The 23,172-nt window shown below is 44.0% G+C and overlaps 1 non-coding gene across 1 annotated transcript; it reads left to right on the top strand.

Moving 5' to 3' along the window:
* Window positions 1-235: 235 nt before the first annotated feature.
* On the top strand, window positions 236-339 carry LOC123575336 (U6 spliceosomal RNA). Its single transcript, XR_006700635.1, has one exon. It is a non-coding gene; the product is annotated as a U6 spliceosomal RNA (small nuclear RNA).
* Window positions 340-23,172: the final 22,833 nt, after the last annotated feature.

The raw sequence follows: 23,172 nt of genomic DNA on the forward strand, positions 1-23,172 counted from the left end.
TGTACTGTTTCACTCCACCAATGTGAGGTGCCTCACAGGCAAATTCTTAGAGACAGAAAGTATACCATAGGTTACCAGCGGTAGGGGAACAGGGGGGTAATGGGTTATTGTTTCATCGGTACAGAGTCTCAATTTGGGATGATGAAAAAGTACTGGAAAGGGATCATAGCAATGGTTGTATGACATTGTTAATGCACTTAATGCCCCTGGATGTACATTTAAGAATGGTTCCAGTTCTTGCTTCAGCAGCCATATACTAAAATTGGAATGATACGGAGAAAATTAGCATGGCCCCTGTGCCAGGATGACATGCACATTTGTGAAGCATGCTATATTTAAAAAAATAAATAAATGAAATCAGCTGGGCACAGTGGCTCATGCCTGTAATCCCAGCACTCGGGGAGGCTGAGGCAGGTGGGTTACTTGAGGCCAGGAGTTTGAGACCAGTCTGTTGAGAGCAGTCTGGCCAACATGGTGAAACCCTGTCTCTATTAAAAATATAAAAATTAGCTGGGCGTGGTGGCATATGTCTGTAGTCCCAGCTACTTGGGAGGCTGAGGCAGGATAATCGCTTGAACCCTGGAGTCGGAGGTTGCAGTGAGTGAGCCGAGACTGTGCCACTACACTCCAGCCTGGGTGACAGAGTGAGACTTGGTTGCAAAAAACAAACCAAACAAACAAACTCTATATATGTATATATAATCCTGTCTTTTGCAGCAACATAGATGGGGCTGGAGGCCATTATCCTAAGTGAAATAACCCAGAAACAGAAAATCAAATACTGCAAGTTCTTACTTACAAGTGGGGACTAATCAATGGGTACACCTGGACATACGGAGGGAAATACTAGACACTGGGGACTCCAAGGAGGGGGAAGATGAGGGAACTGAGGGTTGAAAAATGATCTACTCGGTACAGTCTTCATCCTTCAAGTTAATGGGCACGCTAGAAGTCCAAATCTCACCGTTACGCAATATATCCATGGAACAAACCTGCACACGTACGCCCTCAATCTATTTTTACAAAATTTTTTCTGCACCCTCAAAAAAATAGAATTCTAAAAAGTGTCTATATTGAAACTCTGAATAAAATACTCAGCACTTACATATAAGTTGTAACCATTTTTAAGTGTACAATCCAGGGCCATTAAATACAGTTTACAAATATAATTTAAAAGATGGTTATGGGGTAAAATGTTCTGTTATGTTTATTTTAGCATAATAAAAAATAGTAAAAACAAAAAAGCAAATGCGACATTCGAGAGGCTGAAGATAGGAGACAGATATCAGGTAAGAAAGTGATGCCTCAAAATTCTGCTAACTCCATTAGCCAGCATTTCATGTTGTTGTTTTTTTTTTTTTTTTTGGCTGGATCTCAGCTCACTGCAAGCTCCGCCTCCCGGGTTTACACCATTCTCCTGCCTCAGCCTCCCGAGTAGCTGGGACTACAGGCGCCGCCACCACGCCCGGCTAGTTTTTTGTATTTTTTAGTAGAGATGGGGTTCATGTTGCTTTATAGCTTCCAGGTGCCCTTATATACCACTGTCTCTATCTTTAAAACATCTCTCAGGGATGGGATTGTACGCCCATTCACAAATGACTGAAGCTCAGAAATGTTAACTCACCCAGCGCCTTATCACTAGGCAGTAGCAGAGCTGTAACTTGAACACATTTCTCTTCAGTCAAAATACTGTGCTTTTTCAGTTTCTGCACAGTCACCTTCCTGCAGTGGTCACCACGCAGATTGCAGAAATGAAGCTCATTCCTAGTACCAGCGAGAAAGGCTAGTGAGCTGGCGATGTGTGCTGGCCCCAAGGACAAAACGGCCTGCACCCCGCACCTGGCCTTACTCTCACCCTCCCCTGGAGGGAGGGCAATAAAGTCTACAGTTGGGTTGACAGCACGAAATGCATTCGCTTTAAAGATACATCTTGACTATAAAATAAACAGACCCCCACCGCTCCCTCCTTAAAGCTTTATGTATTCAGGGAGCTTTTTAAGGCATTGACCTCAAATTTTAATCTTTTGCATGTTCGAAACCAGTACTTCTCTCACAGCCCCATGGCACTCTTTCAAGAAAACTTTTCCATAGTTTCACATTTGAAGCCAGCATACTTGGCGTGAAACCGCTATTTACAAGTATGACGAGTTTTCCCCACCTGGTGAAATTCATTCATATAATTTTCACTTTGTATGTGAGGTTAATCTCTTCAGGGCCCCATTTAGCACAAAGATAACCATATACCTTACACTTTTATGGTTGCAGAAGTCACTACATCAAACCATCCACTGGCTTTTTCTGAGCAAAGCCATGCATCTGTGTAATTAATCTAGACTCTTCTCCTGCCTAAACCAAGCAAGTGCAGCTCTGCCTGTTGCAATCCATAGCAGCTTGAAAGATGGCAGGGAAGGCCCTTCAATTCTGATTTTCAACCCCCAGGTATCCACTCATGGATTTCCCATTGTTCTTGGCATTCCTGCAGTGTGCTGTTAATTAAACTCCCCAAATTGTTATTTCCAGGCCGTGACTGCCTTGAGATGCCAAGAGTGGGTTAAGCAGACTCCACCTACTGACCATCTGCCCTGGATTTGCAGAATGCTTCTCCGGAACAGCAAATGTTGGGTTTCCAGGCTGGGCAGTGTGCTCGCCCAAACACTGCCCACTGAAGCTGGGGAGAGACAGTGGAGCCTTGTGGTTAGGAACACAGGCTCCAAACCAGACCACTGGGGTTTCAATCCTGACTGCAGCACAAGCAAGTTCTGTGACATTGAGAAAGCCGCTTAACTTCTCAATACCTGGTTTCCTCATCTAAAAAGTGGAGATAATAATAGCATACTCACCCTGTAAGTAGTTGGGATTAAGTAGATTCTAATATGTAAAGTTCCAAAAATAGTGCTGGAAGTTGGGGAAGAGCTCAATATAGGTTAATTACTACCACTCTTAGTATTAATAATATATATCTTGATTTACAGAGTAATTCACTAAAATGCAAACCCTCAGACATTCCCTGGCAGTGCTTGTCAAAATCCACGGCTTTAATACTCAAAAGCAATTATGTTGAGTGACATCCCTTGGCCTTCCCCAAATCCTCTTAAATCTTTAGAGACTGCAGCAACTTGGAGGTTAAAGATGACAAATCTCCAGTTGTCAAAGTTTTGAGTCATTTACCTCCACACTTGTCATTTGAAGACCACTTTGTAATTTACAGAAGACTTTCTCTGATGACTCTACCCTGGCAAAACTCTAGCCTCGTGCCATATTGATTCATCTCTAAGGTCTCATGAATTCTGGTGCTCTCTCATCTTTTGCATATGCCTTTCCCTTTGTGTAGCATGGCCACCTGGGAACATTTTGACCTTTTCCATTTTCCATAACTCTTCACGTGGCTGTAGCCAATTAGAAACTGTAAAATGTAACCAATTATAAACTGTAAAAAAAGGGGAATGAAAGACAGGAAAGAAGGAAATAAATAAAGGAATTGCATGCTGCAATGTGAACGAGTGACTTACTCCCTAAAGTCCGCTAGGGAGGTCTGGCTAGGATCCCATGAGCAGTGCAGGGGAACTCCTTCCCAGAGAGCCAAGCCCACTGTGTGCACCCTTGAGCTTGGCAGCTCCTTTTTTCCTTCTGCTACACAAGTTCCCAATTAAATGGCAAATTCTCTTATTTTTTATTGCAAGTCCAACCTCAAATTTTCAAAAAGGCAAATCCATCCTTAGTTGTCCTGGAAGAGATGGTTCTTAGTCTTCAGTTGGAAGAGATGGCTCTTATTCTCTTGGCTTCATGTATGTCATGGTCAGTGGGCGCCCAGCTCTTCTGGCCCTGGCCCTGTTCACTTTGCTGATGCTTTGTGCTGAGACCAGCACCCTCTCAGTGAGCCCAGGCAGGAGGAAGGAGAAGGTCTTGTTCCGCTCCTCAGAAGAGCACTTCGGAGCGCAAATGGAGAGAAAGAGATTAGCTCTTTGACCTCCCAAGCTGCTGCTCTGCTTTTAGGACTTTTGCAATCTGAAGAGAAAGAAAGCGCTCCAGGCACATGAGAAGCCCAAAGTCAGGCACTGAGAGAGAAAGCAAATCAGCACCGTGACCTACCTCGGCTCCCAAAATGATGGCTTTGGGATTATGAAGAGCTAACAGTTTTGGACTCCTGATGAGAGAAACTTCTAGAGAAATCATTTTTTTTTTTTTTTTGCAGGAAAAGTTATAATATAAGGCACTGAGACAACACAAAAGATGCACTTCAGTTTAAGAAAACCCAACTAAAAAAAAAAAAAAAAAAAAAACCTGGACTTTGAAGTTGGATGTGAAGAGTATACTGAATACAAATTTAATGTTTACAGTCTGGGTTTTGGGAACACCTCTGGTACCGTCGGGTTGATCATGAGCAAATGGCTTCATCCATCTGGGCTTTGAGTTTTCCCTTTAGATCCCCATGATACATTTCAGTTCTTGCTTTCATTTCCAGCAGTGTGCATTTGCAGTCTGAAATGCTTCTTGTTTTATTCATCGATGTCCTGTCATCTGTTATCCTAGAGTACGCAGAGCATCATTTCTCAGGATGCTGACGGCTCGTCTGAGCCAGGGGTGGTATGGGGGAAGGCGGAGTAACTAAGGCGCTTTATGCTAAATCATCCAGTGCTTTAGGCCTTCAAATAGGCCAGAGTCATGTCTAGTGCTGGCATCACGTGACTAAAGCTGGGAAGTGCCCGCAATGAGGACCCTCAAGGTGGCAGCAAGAACTTTCTTTTGCACATGGACTTGTTCATGTGAAAATCACACTTCTGATACCGCCATCAAATCAGGACTTGTGTCTGTCAGTGTTTCAAAAACCTCTGGATGATGGGAGGCCGACACTTGCTTACTAGCAAGGATCTGAAAGTGGTTTGAAATCACTGGAACACATTTTTCAAGATGTTCTGCCTTTTGGGAGATCCTGCAAACAGTAAATAACACCAGAACTAACTGTGCCAAGCAAACATACTCTCACAATTTAAATTGAATTGTCAGCTTTGTGTAACAAAAGTTTAAAATTATGTGTTGCATGAAGAATAAATTTACCCTATTATTTGAGTCAAAATTAAATTAAAGACTAGTTGCACTTACTTTTTAATAGGCTTTTTACATTGTTATGGGATGTCCCTTAGTCATTTCTACCCAAGCCATATTTCTTTAAAGTGAGTAATATACATTTGCTATCTCTAGTGTCCTTGACATTGCCAAAGCACACCATATTTCTTCAATATAACTTTCTTTCCTGGTAATAACAGTTGATCCATCTTAATATTGCTAAAGTTTGGGCTTTCAGATTCGTATGAAGAATGATCTATTTCCACACAGTTTCACTCTCTTTGTTTAATTTTTGGTGACTCTGGCCACAATAGCAAATGCTACAGATACTGCTTCTCCTGTGGTCCAACAAACCCTCTAGAGTAGGGTGGCCAGGTAAAAGAAAGGACTGGGTGTTTCTTTTCTTATTTGCTAGGTCTGACAATCCTACAGCAGAGCCCTTCTAACATCCTCAGACCTCCTGTCTATACCGGCCTCTGCTTCCACCCTCTGTCTCCTCTCATTATCCCCCTTCTACTTGCTCCAGGCTTTCAGATCCCACAGGGCCCCCCTACTGGTCTCCCCTGAGCTGTTGCTTATGTGCTTACTTCTGTGCCTCCCCCCGACCCCCCATCTTGAAGTGCTGAATTTATAAGCAGGGTAGTCGCCACTGTAGAGTCTCGTCTCTAGCCTTGGATAGCTCAGCTTTCCTCTTAGCTTAAGTTCACCCTTGTGGCAATTTCTCCTATGTCTGTCATGTCCATGTGCTTGGCCCTTTACTGAGTGTGGCAAGAGGAAATTACCTTGGCCCAACGCATCTTTTATTCATAATGATGGATGACCAAAGCATCAGGCTGAAAGTAAAGAGAATTAAAAAGCCATCACTCTGGGGGTGGGTTGCTACCATAAAGGAACTTCTTAATGTGAAAATCATGTTTGCAATACCACAACCAAATCGTCCTGTGTGTCTGCAGGCCCTCCAGACAGAGGCCATGGGCTCTGCTTTCTTATTACCGAGTCACTGTTTCATTAAATGAGTTGGACTCAATAGAGTACAAGCAGAAAGCAATTACTTTTTTGTGTGTTAAGTTGAACGCTTCTGCTTCGCTCCTGGATGAAATCCGAGGCAGGTCTTACAGAATTACCAAATAGCCTCATTTCTCAGATAATAAAAATGTCCAGCTTAATTCAAAATTGAAATTTGTCATACAATTTAAACCCTTTTCTCCCCACCAGTTTGGACCTGATACAAGATTGGGAGCCAAGAGTGGGATAGCCACTGGTTGCTTCAACCTCTCATTCTGGCTCCCCCAGAACTGGAGAAGGGTGGGAAGAAGAAAGACACAAAAAAGGGCTCGCCTGGTTGTCACCATGAGTTTGGTGTTAGGCTGATTCTTTCTCCTGCGCAGCACTCTTCTGCGTTTGTTGGAGTCTTCCTCTGACATCTCACTAAACATCGTGGGAATCTCCAACCTGCAATTCTAAAGCTGGGCACTGTGGCTCGTGCTTGTAATCCCAGCACTTTGAGAGGCCGAGGTGGAGGATCACTTGAGCCCAGGAGTTTGAGACCAGCCTGGGCGATATAGTGAGACCGTGTTTCTTTTCTTTTCCTTTCTTTTCTTTTTTCTTTTCTTTTCTTTTCTTTTTTTTTTTTTTTTTAGACAGAGTCTTGCTTAGTCGCCCAGGCTGGAGTGCAATGGCGCAATCTCGGCTTGCTGCAAGCTCCACCTCCCGGGTTCATGCCATTCTCCTGCCTCAGCCTCCCAAGTAGCTGGGATTACAGGCGCCCGCCACCACACCCAGCTAATTTTTTTTTTTGTATTTTTAGTAGAGATAGGGTTTCACCACGTTAGCCAGGATGGTAGTGAGACCCTGTTTCAACAAAAAAATCTATAAATTACCCAGACGCAGTGGTGAGCACCTGTAGTCTCAGCTACTTGGGAGGTTGAGGTGGGAGGATCACTTGAAACCAGGAGTTGGAGGCTCCAGTGAGCTATGATTGCACCAGTGCACTCCAGCCTGGGTGACAGAGTGAGACCCTGTCTCTAAAAAATAAATAAATAAATGTTTTAAAAATAAATAAATAAAACAGGGAAAGTATCCATCTGCCCACTCGCCTGCCCACCCCTGCAGCCCCTGGTATTCTCCTCTCTCCGTGGGGGTGCCTTCATTTCTCAAGCCCTGTCTCTTCTCTGCTCCCTGGCAAGGGAGGCTCCAATCACAATCTTCTCTTTGGGCTTTACCAGTCTCTGTACCCACCAGTTCTGAGCCACACAGGAAATCTTTCTGAGTGATCTCGGAGGCCTCTCTTGCTTTGTCTAGAGTGAGGAGGAAATACCCACGCCGCTTCCTCCATGCGGGCGGCTAGGGTGCAGGTGGTGGGAATGCCCAGCTTCCACCAATCCTCTTCAGACCAATCCTTGCCACTGGTTGCTTCAACCTCCTCCTAAATTCCTAGTCTTCTCTTTTACGTCGTTGAAGGAGATGACCAGAACAAGTTTTGGGCCACCCCTACAAAGATGATCTAGAATCCCCTTGAGGTAGTTTTCAGCTTTGGGGGCCTCACCCAAATTTCAACACAGAAGAGTATCATCTTAATTACAGTTACTGTTTCCTTAAACAACTTCTATAGCATTGAAAAGTCGCTTTTGGATGGAGAGCTTCTAAAATGTAATCACGCTAAATTTTGACTTGTTTTACTCTTAAGTTTATTTCTCGGGAGAGAGAGGAAGCGACACAAAGGATGCTGTTCTGAACCTAATATAAGTGCTTTGAAGGGAACAGAAGACATAATTAGATATGCATCTCATATTTTAAGAAAGGAGATATCGGCTGGGTGTGGTGGCTCACGCCTGTAATCCCAGCACTTTGGGAGGCCGAGGTGGGCGGATCACAAGGTCAGGAGATCGAGACCATCCTGGCTAACACCATGAAACCCCGTCTCTACTAAAAATACAAAAAATTAGCCGGGTGTCGTGGTGGGCACCTGTAGTCCCAGCTGCTGGGGAGGCTGAGGCAGAAGAATGGCGTAAACCCGGGAGGTGGAGCTTGCAGTGAGCCGAGATTGAGCCCCTGCACTCCAGCCTGGGTGACAGAGCGAGACTCCATCTCAAAAAAAAAATATATATATATATCAAAGGGTGAAGGGTGCATTTCAGATGCACCCACAGGGAGAAACTAAAAGGGAAGATGGGGTATGAGGCACTCAGAAATGCAGAATTACAACAAATATTCTAATAAAAAAGCTAAAGGAGCAGGTCTCTGGGAAAAGCCATGCGGTTGTATGTGCTGTTGAGGAGGGTGCTCTCAGCCCATGCGCATGAGCTAGAAAAAGCAGAGCACAGCCAGAGACACAAGCGAAGGGGCAACCGGAGTCCGGAAGGAAGGCGAAACGAGAGCCCAGGCCCAGGAGCAGCTGAAGCCTGCAAGACGGGACAGACGGCACAGTAGTTGGTGTTCAGTGAAATAACTCCACTCTGCGCCAGGCTCTGTCCTGAGCCTTCCATTTGAACTTGTTTGATCATCACAGTACCTTGATGATATTATTATCCTTATTTTACAGGTGAAGAAATGGAGGCACAGGCTGGGCACAGTGGCTCATGTCTGTAATCCCAGCACTTTGTGAGGCCGAGGAAGGTGGATCACCTGAGGTCAGGAGGTCGAGACCAGCCTGACTAACGTGGTGAAACCCCGTCTCTACTAAAAAAAAAATACAAAAAGTAGCTTGGCATGGTGGCAAGCGCCTGTAATCCCAGCTACTTGGGAGGCGGAGGCAGGAGAATCGCTTGAACCCGGAAAGCGGAGGTTGCAGTGAGCTGAGATCACACCATTGCACTCCAGCCTGGGTGACAGAGCGAGACTCTGTCTCAAAAAAAAAAGAAAAAAAAAAAAAAGAAATGGAGGCGCAGAGAATTAAAGTATCTTGTCCAAAGTTGGGCAGCTGGGAAGAGGCTAAGCCAGAATTCAAACCGAGGACCTCAGGCCTCAGAGACTGCCCTTAACTATTGCCTCGCTGCTTCTCTGTGCATTGGTCCATTCTGATCTCTACCAGGTCTCTGAGCCTCTGAGAGCATGGCTTATGCTTTGCTTAACTCTGTAATCGCAGCATTTAGCTCCATGCCTGGCGTGTGGCACACACTTCAAGTTGGTGGAGTTGAACAAGTGGGTCTGGTGGAATGAGACTCCTCCTGTGTCTTATTTTTGCCAAAGCCTCCAAACTGAGGGTCATGGGTGATACGTGCCCTCCATATTCTGAAGGGAAAGGTCGGCCACGGTCACCTTGAATCTATACAGAGTGGAACACATGGGTCCGGAACACGTGGGTCCAGCAACCACCTATGCCTCTGACGAGGCTAGCGGCTCTTGGAAGAGAAGAAAGATGTCTTCGAAGGGCATGTACAGAACTAGAGAGGGCAGCGTTGCCTTTCTTCTCCTCCCTGCCTCCAGCCCCACTAAAGGTAAGTGAAGAAGGGCGTTGGAGAACCACCAGGTGGGGGCTGTTTGCTGGAAGGGGAAGCTGGCACTCGCTTGCTGGCCAAGTGCGGGCTGAGCTGCCCACACTCGTGAGCCTCCCCCAGGCTGTGACTGCACAGGGCACGGGAGGGTCCCTGGGAGAGCTTGAAATGTGGCCCTTGGGTTTGAGGGTCCTGGAACTGGGGCCTGAAGCAGCCCAAAGGCAGAGAACTGGCTGAAGCCCCCACTAGGCAGGGAGAGAAGAGCGGGCAGCCGTGGGGGTGCCCTGTAATCCCCAGTTTAAAAAAGACCAGAGCCAAGTGGGATGCCTGCCAGAGGGGAAGGAGCCTGGGAGCAGACTGCAGGCAGGGAGAGCTCAGAGGCACCCTAAGAAATAATCTAAAAGCCCATGGCCTTTGTTGAGGATGGTGTCCTCATGCACAGCCACATAGATCTGAGAGAGTTGTTTGTCAGGAGGTAGGGAGCTGTCCCTAAAGAATCCACAAAAGGGTCCCATGGGAAATTTCCAATATGTGTACATAGGCAATGAGAGAAAGCATTACACAGCTCAGAGCAAACCACAGTTGGCTGAACCACAGGTCCCTGGACCAAACCAGGAGCAGGAGAGAGTAGGTTAGAGGCAGGAAATGTGGTTGGGGGAGAGAAGGGAAAAACTTCTATTGGATGAGAAAGTGAAGTTTTGGTTTAGATTATACTGGACTGGCTGATATCTGAAAGTTGACCAGACCTCTTTAAGTTCTGCCCAAGATGTCACCAAGCTGTGGTGAAGGGACAGCTCAGTCAGCTCTCTAGAGGCCATGGTGGAGAAACACAAGGCTATTTCCTGATGTGGCCGAGCACACCAGCCTTTTCTGTCACCGAGTGCACAAGGAAGCCGCAGGCAGGTGGGTGGGTAGCAGAATGTTAACAGGTAACTGCATTTCCCCAGTTCTAAGACACAATTTTCTTTAAAGAGAACATTTTGATGTTTCTGAAATTCAGTGCCCTATAAATCTAAGTTCACATGTATTATTTTTCCTCCAAAGACATTTTTACAATTTATGCTGTCTTAAAATATATCACATCTTAGGATGGAGACTAGTTTGTAATGACAGAGCTGATGAGAGGCTTTATGTTTCTTAAAGTGCTCTCGCTGGCATTATTGCAGGTTGAATGTCACTCTCTGACCTTCCTTGTTCTTGTCCAGCCTGGGTAGGAAAAGGCCAGAATAGGAGTGAGCAGGGTTGGCCTGAGGTTGTGGGGTAGAAAGCACAGGGTACTCACGCCCAAGTTCTTGGCCGAGGATGTCCAGGAACCACAAGATTACCCAAGATTTTGAGTTCCAGTGGTGAGGTAGGGCCAAGAATATAATCTGAAGTACAAGGTTGGCAATATAGGATATGAAAGTGAGTGAATCAGGAGAGATTTGTAAAGAAAGATACAAGGGAAGGAAGGTAGGAAGTGAGGGAGAAAGGAAGGAAGGAAGGGAGGGAGGGAGGGAGGGAGGGAGGGAAGTAGGAAGGGGAGGGTAACTGCCTTCACTTGAATTCATGGAGAGAAAGAGAACTGTTAAGGGGACTAAGAGGATACAGAGAGTCACAACTACATAAACTTAGACAAAGGAAGGATTTTATACATGAGAAAATTGAATCCTATGAAACGTGTACAAGCAATGTGTAGAAGGTTACACGACTAGTAAACAACAGAATTAATCAACTTCAGTTTTTCTTCAATTTTCTCCCCTAATGAGAAAAAAAAAGTGTCCATAATGAAAGGGGTAAAACAAAGATGCTTAGAAAGAAAATACAAATTCATATGGCTAAAAAAAAATAGTAAGAAAACATCTAGGCTGGGGGTGGTGGCTCAGACCTGTAATCTCAACACTTTGGGAGGCTGAGGCAGGAGGATGGCTTGAGCTCAGGAGTTAGAGACTGCCGTGAGCCATGATTGTGCCATGGCACTGTAGCCTGGGCAACAGAGAAAGACCCCATCTCTAAAATAAAAAATAAAAAAAAAAAAGAATCTGAGAGTCCACAAAAGCAAATAGTAACTTCATTTTTTTTTTTTTTTTTTTTTTTTTTTTTTTTTTTTTTTGAGACGGAGTCTCAAGCTGTTGCCCAGGCTGGAGTGCAGTGGCGCGATCTCGGCTCACTGCAAGCTCCGCCTCCCGGGTTCACGCCATTCTCCTGCCTCAGCCTCCTGAGTAGCTGGGACTACAGGCGCCCGCCACCGCGCCCGGCTAATTTTTTGTATTTTTAGTAGAGACGGGGTTTCACTGTGGTCTCGATCTCCTGACCTTGTGATCCGCCCGCCTCGGCCTCCCAAAGTGCTGGGATTACAGGCTTGAGCCACCGCGCCCGGCTGTAACTTCATTTTTTTATGGGTGCAATATTAATCTCATTTTCTTCGTAGTGTTAGTATCCTAGCACATTAAGGGAATTCATAGAACAAAGCAAATTTGATAAAGTTCCTTAAAAACAGGGAGAAATACACAAGTTAAATAAAATACAGTTTGGAAAATTCCTAAGTGATTAAAAACTCACACCCAAAGAGAATAAGCTGTACTGTGAATGAATATTAATAAGTCATTGTCCAAAGGAAATGAACATTTATTTATTTCTCTATTTATTTCTTTTCACTGCCATTAAAGTTCTTATTAATGATTCAAAGCAATAGAAAAAAAAATCCTGGTGGAATTATCTAACATTTTTGCCACGACCGTGGTTATTCGAGTTAGTAACATGTGTATGACCTTTATTTGTGGGTGAGAATAACTTGGTTCCTTGTTTGTGAAGAACAGTGGTTAGTAGAACATTTTTATTTAAACCTTAAGTCCTGTTAGGTGATGAGAGCAGGTGTTTCATGCTGCAGGTACTACCTTTTTCTCTTCCAGCTCTTCCGGTGGTATATTATGGATAATGCTTCATAGTCATAAAATTCTGACAATATTCAAGATGTCACTTAATCACTCTCCGTGTCACAATCAATCATCCCCTCTAGCTAAACATACTGGGTTCTTTCAAGCCATAATATGTTGTGGCACTTAGACCTTTAACCTTCTGTCTATCCGTGAACATGGCCTGGTTTACCAGTGTTGCTCTTAAGATGTGACACCTAATTATCAACTCCAATTCTCCAGATAAGGTTCCTTAAAAACAGGTAGAAATACACAAGTTGTATTAAAAGCACTTAAAAGCACAAGATGATGATGTCCAGCCTTGATCTAGAAACTCTTCTTCTATGAAAACAGTCTGAAATCGTCCCATTTCTGTAGTATGTGCTTCATGCATCTGGCACTGACTGAGTTTGTAAGCTGAAGCTCTCCAGTCTTTTTCACTTGAACTGCTCTTAAAACAAGTGTTCCCCATCTTGTCCCTACTGATTTCCTAGAAATAGAATGGCTAGAAATTAATTTCTGTTGCATTTAACTTCTTAATTTTAGTTTAACACACCAGCTAAAAAGTTTTTAACTTAAATGTATCATTGGTATATTAGTTTAGCACAAGTCATCTTCATTCATTCAACAAAATCTTGAGTACCTACAATACACTGGATATGTCATAAGCAATAAATCTTTAAGATATGAGGTTCAAATATCTATAATCCACCATAGAACCAATATATTTGAGAAGAAATAACCAAGGAATTCTAGATAGCTGGAACCTATTCCATACCTGCAGCACGTTTCTCTCACAGCATCAGTGCATCAGGGAAGGCAGTGGAGCTTCCCCTGGCTTTCTGCCAATTCAGCTCCCAATTCTGCTTGCTTCAGATGTGATTAGATTCACATTTTCTTCGTAGTCTAAACAAGCTCTTCTTTTCTCTTTACCCTCAGAAATTAGATCTTCAAATGTTTTCAGTCCTGTAAGATTCCCTGGATTTACATGTCAACTCTCATCCCTCTGATGTTGGTGGCTTGAACTTTTCCCCCTTCCACGAATTCATCACTTCTACATAGGAAACAGTCGGGTATTTATCTGGGGCATGGTAGCAAGAGTAAATTTCTCCGAATGAGAACTGGTTTTTCCTAAAAACATCTGTGTGAGAGAAAGTCAGTCATGCTACTTCTCCAAGCCTCGGCTTCGTTCTTTGTCAACAGAATGTCATGATGACAGGCTTAACAGAATCATTGACTCGTCCTGTGTGCTAGGGCATTACAGTGTACTGGTTTGGGATGCTCCTGTAGAGGGCCCTCCTTGTGACAATGAAAATTCTTGGTTTTGCAATAAGGACAGGGAAGAGAAAGCTTGGTAGAAGAGTTCTGCTGGCTACAGTGAAGTTCTGGCTTTAGACTGACTCTGAACCCTGCAAAAATGGTCTGTGTACTCAGCTTTGAATCATTCATTTTGAAAACTGTGGCCCCTTTCAGAAAAGTGTTCTTTTGAAGGAGACAGGGGGAGAAAGAAGGAGGGATACTTCAAGTGTGTATGTATGTGTATAATCCACATAAAGAAAAATTATTAAAGTTGAACATGTAGTTATACAGAGAACATTTGTATAACCACTGAGAGATCGCTTTGTAAAATAGAATTTAGTTTTAGAGTACTTTTATTTATTTATTCATTCTTTCATTTATTAGAGATGGGGTCTTGCTCTGTCACCCAGGTTGGAGTGCAGTGGCATGATTATGGTTCACCATAATCTTGAACTTTTAGGCTCAAGATATCCTTCTACCTCAGCCTCCCAAGTAGCTGGAACTACAGGCACATTCCACCATGCCTGACTTATTTCTTTTTTATTTTTTTGTGGAGATGGGGTCTCGCTATGTTGCCCAGACTGGTCTCAAACTCCTGGCCTCAAGCGATCTTTCTACCTTGGCCTTCCAAAGTGTTGGAATTACAGGCATGAGCTACCGCACCTTCCCTGAGTAGCTTTAGATTCACAGCAAAATTGAGCAGAAGGTACACAGATTTTCTATATACCCTCACCCCCTAATCCCGCAACCTCCTGGATTATCAACATCTCCCACCAGGGTGGCACATTTGTTAAAATCAATGAACCTATATTGACATCATTATCACATAAAGTCCAGAGTGCTCGTTAGGGTTCACTCTTGGTGTTGTACATTATTTTTTTATTTTTATTTATTTTTGTTTTTATTTTTTTGAGACAGAGTCTCGCTCTGTTGCCCAGACTGGAGTGCAGTGATGCATTCTCGGCTCACTGCAACCTCCGCCTCCTGGGTTTACTGGGTTTAAGTGATTATCTTGCCTCAGCCTCCCAAGTAGCTGGGATTACAGGTGCCTGCTACAACGCCAGTCGATTTTTGTGTTTGTAGTAGAGATGGGGTTTTGCCATGTTGGCCAGGCTGGTCTCGTACTTCTGACCTCAAGTGATCTGCCCACCTCAGCCTCCCAAAGTGCTGAGATAACAGGCATGAGCCACTGTGCCTGGCAGGTGTTGTACATTCTATAGATTTAGATATATGACATGTGTCCACCACTATGAGACCTTTTTTAAATTGCTCAAAATGCCCATACTGAAAGTTCAACACCACAGAGAGCTCACTGATCCCAGGATGTCAGCTCACTAGAGCTGGGGACCTAGGTCTTCTGTCCAGCTGATTCCTCTCTCTCAAGCCTGGAAAGTATAAGTAACCACTTGTATGCTTGGCAGTCCTGCCTTACCCTGGCTCCCACGGAGGCCAGATGGAAAAACCTTCCAAAGGAGCAGGAGAACAAGAGCTCTTTGGGGCTCTGGCAGAAGGTGCCTCCCCCTCTGAGAAGAGGGGTCACTGCGGTCACTGTAGACTTCAGTCAGGAGTCCAGCCCTGCCATCTGCCTGGCTGGAAAGACCAGCCTGGAAAGAAATTGTGAACTAGGGAAACTCATCTTTGGGGCTCCTCTCGCTGACTCTTAACACCCCCTACCACTTTTCCCATTAGCTACCTAATTGTCTTCCTAACATGTGGATGACAATCCAGATTCCTCCTGCTACACAGCAACCCCAAGTGAATGGGAACTCAAGCTTAGCTGGTAAGAGTTTAGACAGTAGCAGTCAGGGAGCACCCTTTCAGGTTCGAAGGAAAGAAGCCATTAAGTTGGAGCAACAAGCAAAAGAGGGGAAGATTTTCCTTGGGCCCCTCTCTCTCTGCCCTTCCCCAGGAAAGACTGCAAGATCATTGTGATGCACCAAACTTCCAGTCCAGCTGGCCTGCCGTGGAGTGATCAGCCCTCTCCATTCCTCCAAAACTGGTCACAATTTGAAATTCTGTTCAAGTACATGGAAACACAACTTCCAAGCAAGTTCATTAAGCAAACAAACAAACAAACAAAAAACCAAAATGTGAGTGTGCTACTGGTCATCCCACAGAGACTGCAACAAGGTCAAGGATAAATTTTGTGAGCACAGAGTTCACAAGACACTTCCACGTAAGTGCCAAACGTGACTCACTGGCGTCATCATTATCAATGACAATTTAATGCCATGCCTTTTTGGAAGAACATTCAGCATATTACAAAGATTCTGAATTAATGTCTAGAATTATAAAATGCTATGGAGAAAGCCAAGTGTATGTTTCATCTCTAGCTCCTGTGGCTTTCTTAACCAGCATCCCTCTACAGAAGCAAGGACGAATGGGGGAGTCACATTCTCTCTCCTTCCCTTGTTCCCTCTAACTAGTTGTGGTTGTCCTAAGATGCCAGGGCCTTCTCTCCACTACCAGTGGCGAGTCTGAGAGTGTTCAGGTTCAAAGCACATGGCGTCTTGATGGGCATGCCAGCTGGAGCCAGACTGTCTGGCTTCTAGTCCCAGCTGAGTTCAACCCTCCGTCTGCCTCAGTTATCTCAACTGTGAAACAGTAATAACAATACAACATCCCAATAGCAAAGACTTGGAATCAACCCAAATGTCCATCAGTGACAGACTGGATTAAGAAAATGTGGCACATATACACCATGGAATACTATGCAGCCATAAAAAAGGATGAGTTTGTGTCCTTTATAGGGACATGGATGCAGCTGGAAACCATCATTCTTAGCAAACTATCACAAGAACAGAAAACCAAACACCGCATGTTCTCACTCATAGGTGGGAACTGAACAATGAGATCACTTGGACTCGGGAAGGGGAACATCACACACCGGGGCCTATCATGGGGAGGGGGGAGGGGGGAGGGATTGCATTGGGAGTTATACCTGATGTAAACGACGAGTTGATGGGTGCTGATGAGTTGATGTGTGCAGCACACCAACATGGCACAGGTATACATATGTAACAAACCTGCACGTTATGCACATGTACCCTAGAACTTAAAGTATAATAATAATAATAATAAAGAAAAAAATAAAACCATTGAAACAACAACAACAACAACAACATCCCTCATGGAATTAAATACATAAATATTATTTCCTGCCATGCTCTAATCAATCTTGTCTTCTCATTACTCATCTGAACAGCTCTTATTCAGGCTGCTGTAATATCCCAACGGAAGTTTGTCAGGCCTCATCTTATTTGGCCTATCCACAACACTTGACATAGTTGATTGTCTTTTTTGGAGCACTGCTTTGCTTGATTCTCAGAATAACAGTGTATTATGGTTTTCCTTCTGCCTCATTGGTTGTATCTTGATCTCTTTTTCTTTATGATTCCTCCTCATTTTCTAGACATTGGCATGCCCCAGAGCTCAGTGCTGGGACTTCTCTTCCAAACTCACTCAACACTCAGTTCATCTGTCTGGTCTTGTGATGTGAAATGCATCTAAGCCCACCTTAATATTCCTAGGCTGGACTCTGCCATGAACTGCAGACTAACCCAATGCTTCTCTCAAGTTCTCAAGTTATATCTGTCGTAAGCATCTCAAACTTAATAATATGCAAACCCAAACTCCCATTTAACCTCTTCTCTAAATAGCTTCTTGGGCAATTTCTCCCATTTCAGTAAAAATCAACTCTATTACTCTAGTTGCTCAGGAAAAAGTCCTTGGAATCATCACTGACTTCTGTTTTCCTCTTGTGTACTACATCCAATCCATCAGCAGATCCTGTGGGCTATACCTTCAAAATGTAACCAGGTACTGACCCCTTCTCACCACTTCCACTGTTAATACCACAGGGTCAGAGCCACCATCACCTCCTGCCTGGATAATTGCAGTAGCCATTTAATTGGCCCCCTGATGTCCCAGTCTATTTTCAACCCAGCAGCTAGAGGATGCTTTCATTTTATTTTTATTGACAAATAATTGTGTCTATTTCTGGGGTACAATGTGATGTTTTAATATATGTAGACACTGTGGAATGATTAAATCAAGCTAATTACAATATCCATCACTAGAGGAGGCTTTTAAAACATGTCATGCCTATGCTCATAATTCTCTGGTGTGCTCCCTGTCCAACTCAGGGTAAAAGCCTATGCCCTCCTAGAGGCCTGCAAAGTCCCACCCAAACTTTCTCTCGCAGCTACCTCTGGTCTCATACACCACTCTCCTTGTTCACATCACTCCTTCCTTCTTCCCCTCCCCTCCCCTCTCCTCCCTCCCTTCCCTCCTTCCTTCCTTCCCTCCTTCCTTCCTTCCTTCCTTCCTTCCTTCCTTCCTTCCTTCCTTCCTTCCTTCCCTCCCTCCCTCCCTCCCTCCCTCCCTCCCTCCCTCCCTCCCTCCCTTTTCTCAAGTATGCGAAGCTGCTTACACCTTGGGGTCTTGGTTTCGTCTGGCTGATTTTGTCCTGGCTTGCTTGTTCACTTCCTTCAGGCCCCTGCCCAAATGCCACCTCATCAATAAGGCCTAAAAACAGCAATATCTGCCTCCTGCATCATCTGTTCCCTTCAACTGCTTTCTTTTTCTCCATACGACTCAATACTACCTGGTGTTCTACCCATTTTCTTCTTTATTTGTGCTTTGCCTGGAAACCCCCAATAAAGCATCATCTCCACGAAAATGGAGGTTCTGTGTGGGTCATCGCTGTATCCCCAGAGCCTAAATCTGTGCTTGGTATACAAAAGTCTTTCAGAAAAATACTTTGAATGAATGAATGAATATGTGAACAAATAGTATTTAAAACATGGGGGCTGGGCACGGTGGCTCATGCCTGTAATCCCAGCACTTTGGGAGGCCAAGGCAGGCAGATGATGAGGTCAGGAGACTGAAACCATCCTGGCTAACACAGTGAAATCCTGTATCTACTAAAAAAATTTGAAAAAAGTAGCTGGGCATGGTGGCAGGTGCCTGTAGTCCCAGCTATTCGGGAGGCTGAGGCAGGAGAATGGCATGAACTCAGAAGCAGAGCTTGCAGTGAGCCGAGATCGCACCACTGCACTTCAGCCTGGGCAACAGAGCGAGATTCCATCTCAAAAAAACAAAACAAAAAAACATAGTAAACACCCAATACATTCTTGCTGGGTGAATGAATGAACGAAAAGCATTTATAGCAAGATTTGACACGTAAGAGGTCAAGCACTAGATGAATGAATGAATAAATACCACTTAGAAGTGGCAGGCACATGGGGAGCACTCCAGAAATACTTGTTGAATGAATGAAATAAAGCATTTAGAACAGTAGCAATACATAGTGAACCTTCAGTAAATTTTAACATTTACGATTCCAATGTCGAAATTCCATCATCAAGGGGTACCACTCTCCCTCACGCTCACAAAGGATAAAAGAAGCTCCTAAGTCAGTGCTGAGAGTAGGGAGGAGAGGAAAATGTAGAATGAATAGGAGCAGGAGGCCCATCCCTGGGAACCTGGGGAGGGATGTCCAGGAGGTCCCAGGACAGGCCCTGGGAATGAGAGGGCCTTGAGTGGGCTCACAGTCTCTTGCATTTCCATCCTGAAGCTTCCACAATTCTTGTCTATTCTGATTGTGGAGCTCTGAATATTTGGGGATTAACAGTATAATCTGCTATTCTCAGATGCAACATTTCCTTACCATCAAACAGTTCCCTTCCAAGTACAGCTTAAGGAGCACAGGAAACGGAGGTAACTACCACAATGGAAAACTTCTATTTTGTCCTTGGTCTTTGTGAATTCCATGCCATCCTTCAGGACATTACATTTTCTACCCTGAAATTGTGTAACTGGGATGCTTGAGTTTCCAAAAAGTGTCACAACTGCTTCACAGATCTATCAGCTATTTGCTTTTTAGTGTGAATTAATTTCCTCGGCTTTCTCCTCCAAACCCTTTATTGATACCAGCCATAACTCAAGAAGGAGGGGTTTGCTTGGGATGGGAGAAAGATTAAGGGAGAAATTTTATCATCCGGTTGCCGGGGAAAGAACAGTGAAGGCATTTTTGCAAATACATGGGCCTCAGAATAATACGAGTTAAGTTGGTTGGAGAGTGGAAGTTCAGGGGTGAGGGTGAGATCAAATGTAAATTTCTTCCAAATGAAAACCAGGCAGTCTCCATATTGACTGCAATCATTGTGTGAGGCCGAGAAACTCAACTCTCACAACCCTATTCCAGGGCAAGGGTTTGATGCTAATTCGGCTGGGCAACTGGGACCCAAGGGAAACCTCCCTGCAAGCGTTCCTCTAAACTTCTTTTTTCTTTTTGGTCCTTTGAAGGATCTCAGCTTACAAGGCTATGTCAGTACTTGAGCAATCCCAATGAAGCGTCTGAGTGTCCAGTTCTCTGAGGTCCAGAATTGGCATCGATTCCATGAATGCACTGGCCTGGCAGGCATTTGTCCTCCTCCTTCTTCCTTGCATGGAAATTTTTTGAATTTTGTGGGTTTGACACATTAACTCTGCAAATGCTGACTCTTATCTATAAGGAGCACTGCTGCCTCCTTGCCTAGAATTTGCGGCCACAGGGATGAGTTTAGGAAGCATTTGCTTTCCTTGCAAAGACCAGGGGCTAGGTCTTTCCCAGGGAGCTCCATGAGTAAAATTACAGGAACCAACTTTTAAGAAAACTCACCAAGGGAAACTTGTAGGTTAATAAATCAGAGGGGGCTTGTTTCTAATATTTGTTTGTAGATTCTCAATTACTCAATGGATAATCTGTAAGATCAGAGAAATTTAAAGCAAAAATTATAAACTTCCAGGGCTGCTTAGAGATCTGTGATGCACATTTGGGATCTCAGGATCTGTCCCTGTTTGGAATATCAGGAAACTTAAAGTTATTAATGTACATCATCGATGTCCAGTCCTTCTGTCTTTTCTGCAATGTTCCAGCCATCTTATCCTTAAGCTACTTGCCATAGGAATAAACTGTCACCACTGAGGTGACCAGTCCATCCTGGGTTAACTTTACCTCTCAGAAAATTCTTTATAATTGGCAGTAACCAGTAACTCCAATTAATAAATTCAGTTTAAAAAATTAAATATGATTTTTGAAATGACAGTCGGGATAGCCCTAACTACACCCTAGTTTGGTTCCTGCAAATCCGTGGAAGTCACTGCTGATAAAAGTGAAATCCCATGGCCATGAAAGTCGCCACCAATCCTGCTTTATACACTGTGGGCCTTTCCAACAGATAGGGCAATTTGACTTTGTGAGTAATGCTACTATTGACAGCTACAGATGATACAGTGCTTACCCACAAGATGGGCACTGTGTGTGTGCTGGCACCTAAGTGGATCCCCTCATTCCCACAGCAGCGCTGTGAAGAGGATGGTGTTGTCTCCACGTTGTAGATGAGAAAACTGAGAGGTTAGGGTGGTGGTATGAGTCAGTAGTAGGGCTGAGAATTGACGCCTGGCAGGTTTCTTTTGCAAGCTTCTGATTTCCGCGCAATGTCTCCTCTCAGATGAACCCTCTCTCTAAGCCACTCCCTGTGGGCCCAATGGCAGAAGTCAAAGAAGAGCACCCGGCCAACCATGGAGCCACCCAAACGAGCCAGTTCAGGGTCATTCCCTTCTGATATCTCCTCAGCTTAATGGAAATGCAATTCCAACTATCAATTCCTAAAAGGGATTTCAGGAAAGTACTAATAGTCAATGACATTTCTGGATTCCCTTAAAATCTGGGATGCATTTATCTTTTATATAACAATAACTTACATAATCACAGAATCCCAGAATTTCAGAGTTGGTTAGGACTTCGCACATCATCTAATTCAGGCTTCTTCCTGATGTATCTGTTGGGAATGATTTCATAAAGAGGGAACTGAAAGTTCTTTTTTTCTTAAGAAGTGAATAAATGCGAGTGGCAGGCCTAGAATAGTTGCTTTGCTCTGCAGCTCCTTTGGGAAAAATAAGAGAACCTGAAGCGAAGTCCTTGGCTTCGAAGGTTTGAAGGGTGGAAGACAAATACTAGAGCCAAATCAGAGCGTTCTACTGGCCTCCCGTGTTCTCTGGCTCAGTGTACTCATGGTCCAACTACTGCTATGTAGAGAAATCTCCCTGTCATATAGATTTCTGTTAGCTACCTGGGATTAAGAAGGCAACTCACCATTTCCCAGCTTTTTTTCCAGAAGCCATAGAGGACAAAAAAGGTGGAAAGTCTCTACTATATGAGGCTGATATTTTCAAGGACCCAAACTGTTGGTCTGTTCTCCCATACATTGAGCTGCTGTTGAGCCCTCATAGGTTAGTCACTGTCTCTAAGCCCCAATTTTCTTATCTTCAAAGGGAGAATATCAAATATACCTACCTCCTAGGATTCCCATGAGGATTAAATAAGAAAGCCTTAGTAATCTGCTTAGAAAAGACCCTAGCACAGGTTAGCACTCAACTAAATAATGCCTATTGTCATTCTTATCACTCTACTGGCTGGTGACAGAGATAGATTAAGGACGCATTTCTACATAAAAATGCCTTATATTTGCATTTTGATTGGTCTTTTAAATTTTCTTTAATCATCTGTTAGTGCCTGTTTTCTTCTAATTCATGCCATGGGTATTTAAGGCTTTTGTTGAAACTGAACTGTTTGTAAGTGTGTCTTCAGACCAATATGGGAGGTAGAGAAGGGGAGAATGTAAACAAAGGAATGGAGGGATTTTTGCCTTTCTTCCCAGATACATAAGCTCAGAGAGAAAAATATCTTCACTGCCTTATTCTAGGAGGAAACTTTTAGAAACTCTCTGGTTAGTTTTATCAATGATAAGTTACTGATTGAGAATTTAATGTGCTTAATCTCTGCGTACATTATCTCATCCAATCCTCACAACTGTTAGTTGAGATAGATTAATTTGTCTCATTCTCTGGATGGCTTTCCCAAGATCACCTACTTGGCATATAGCACAGACAGGCTTTGAGCCTATTTTTATCTCACCCCAAGGCCCAGGCTCCTAACCACCATGCTATACATGTTTACAGAAAAGCCAGTGGATCTATGTCCTGTCTTAAGGCTCAGCCCAATGAAACTGAGAAAAAAAGTAGGAGTGTGTCATTGTGTTATTTTCAGAATATCCACTCTGGCAAATTTAGGGATCTCTGAAGGAGGTCAGAAGGACTGGGTAATCTCTGGGAAATCTCTGTAAGAGCAGGGCTTTGACAAAGCAGTGTTGCAACACAATTGCTCTAAGAGCCCAACTGGGTAGTTTCTGGGAGCAGTTTCTAAGGGGGGACTCACTGAGAGGCAGCTGAAATGGGTTAGACGTAGCCTCCAAGGTTACCCATTGCCAAGAATGCCTCTGTCCTGCCATCTCCCCAGCATGCAGGGCCAACCACGGGCCCACAGCCCTGATCTCCCTCAATCCTTCAAATCACTGCAAATAATAAATGATAAAAATAACATTTTACAGGAGCAAGTAATATTTTCTTAATCTTACATTTAGACTAAATAAGTCTTG

This window comes from Macaca fascicularis, chromosome 8 (genome assembly GCF_037993035.2).
Source record: "Macaca fascicularis isolate 582-1 chromosome 8, T2T-MFA8v1.1".
NCBI classification, from domain to species: domain Eukaryota; kingdom Metazoa; phylum Chordata; class Mammalia; order Primates; family Cercopithecidae; genus Macaca; species Macaca fascicularis.